The following is a 1965-nucleotide window of genomic DNA, read 5'->3' as shown; positions in this document are numbered from 1 at the left end:
CCGTTGGCAGCCAGATTGGTTCAGAAGGTGATCTTATATATATGTGACAAATGGTCCTGCAATACTGATGAGGAATCGGGGTATGGTGCAGTGTATAGGCTGGATGATTTTTTTCTTTGTCCATTAACCGACTCGATCGTCATTTCTAAGATAATTGTTTTTTGACATGTAAAACACACTGTGATTGGCTAACTCTGTTCGGGGTGGATACACATCTGCTTGGTGCTGGGTTGATTATGTGGTATTTTATGTTTAAACCTGTGATTTTGGGGGGAGTTGTATATGCTTGAAAAAGCCGGATTGTGGGGAGAAACGCTATGTATGCTTTGACAGAATAAAGACTTGAAATACGCCCAGGTACCTTATAGGTGACATCTATTCTCACGATTAATATTCTTATTACTTTCTTAGTCATACGGTCCTGATGCCATGATGATTTTTCACATCCACAGCTCGTCTCTGCAAACACCTGCCACACTGTCCTCCCTTATGAATTACATCTACTCCCACCTTTCTCACTTGTGACCTATGATCTCCACACTATCCATGCCTCACCCACTTCATCTTCAAACTGTCCCCTTCATGCTACCCATACTTCACATTGAGCAACTTCTTCACACTGTCTACCATACGCTGCGTCCCTGTTTATCACTTGTGGGTCCTTCTACCATAGGGTAAACACATGCCATGAAGAGATGAATTTGGTTGCCCACAATATTTTATTAAGCCTGAGTGTCCAAACCTCCATCCACAGATATCAAAAGACACAAAGCTATGCCCAGAAAAAAAACCCCTCATTATTAATCTACCTTTACCAGCCTGAAGTGTTGATATTGAATGTTTTTGACTCCTTCTTTCCATATACCTGAAAATCTTGAGGAAGATCTGGATTTTCCTGCTGTGGAAGAAGAGGACGGGGACATCTCTCTGGTGTTGTCCTCTCACTGGATAGAACTGGAGGAAACACATACAGGGAATGAATTCATTCTTTACATACAGATAATTATAGGCCGTGTGTATTTAGCCCTGTCTATTACCTGGTGATGTGAGGGGCTGGGGATCCTCCATCATGACGTCCTTGTACAGATCTTTGTGTCCTTCTAAATACTCCCACTCCTCCATGGAGAAATAGACGGTGACATCCTGACACCTTATAGGAACCTGACACATACAATGATACCGTCATCCCCCGATCCCTTCATAGCGTTACTGTATAATGTCCCAGCATTCCCAGCAGTGTCACCTCTCCAGTCAGCAGCTCAATCATCTTGTAGGTGAGTTCTAGGATCTTCTGGTCATTGATGTCCTCATGTATCAGGGGGTGAGGTGAAGGCCCCGTGATTGGGCTCAGGAGTCTTCCCCATCCCTCAGACACAGGGTCCTGACAGCGCTCACTAGAGGTCTTCTTCATTACTGTGTAATCCTGGATATGGAGAGACACATTAATAAACCTCACTACAGACATTTCCAGAGTCCTCACCTCTCCAGTTCTGTCCATCTGTTATTCCCATAGATAAGAATGATGTAATGTGACGTCATCAGAATCTCTCACCTCTCCAGTAAGCCGGAAGAGGATCTCTAGGGTGAGGTGTAATATCCTCTCCGCCATCTTGTCCCTGTCCCTATCCATCCTTGATGGGTCAATCAGGAGAATTCTCTTCTATAGAAGAACTGAGAGGATCCGATATTGTAGGGACCTGAATGGGGAGAAGATGACGATGTAACATCATAAAGATCCCATGTAAGGAATCTCCGGAGCTGTTACCGGCTTCACATGATCCCTACATCCAGTCCTGGCCCCGTCCTGCCCCCGGTATAACACACAATCCAACTATAGTCACACACACAGATTTATCATGGGTTCAGCACTGAAGAGGTTAATGTGTGCTGTGCTCTTACCCCAGAGTGACCTCCGCTTCTATTATAAACAACTCCATGACCAAGTGGACTTAAAAAAAGAATGTT

The 1965-nt window shown here is 44.3% G+C and overlaps 1 long non-coding RNA gene across 1 annotated transcript; it reads right to left on the bottom strand.

Annotated features, from left to right (window-relative positions):
- Window positions 1-700: 700 nt before the first annotated feature.
- LOC142311965 (uncharacterized) lies at window positions 701-1411 on the bottom strand. Its single transcript, XR_012754320.1, has 2 exons — window positions 1038-1411; window positions 701-954 (listed from the first exon to the last, which is right to left on the bottom strand). It is a non-coding gene; the product is annotated as an uncharacterized LOC142311965 (long non-coding RNA).
- Between the last annotated feature and the right edge of the window lie 554 nt (window positions 1412-1965).

The sequence above is a fragment of the Anomaloglossus baeobatrachus genome, chromosome 5, assembly GCF_048569485.1.
Source record: "Anomaloglossus baeobatrachus isolate aAnoBae1 chromosome 5, aAnoBae1.hap1, whole genome shotgun sequence".
NCBI classification, from domain to species: Eukaryota; Metazoa; Chordata; class Amphibia; order Anura; family Aromobatidae; genus Anomaloglossus; species Anomaloglossus baeobatrachus.
This window is presented reverse-complemented; position numbering and strand designations above follow the sequence as displayed.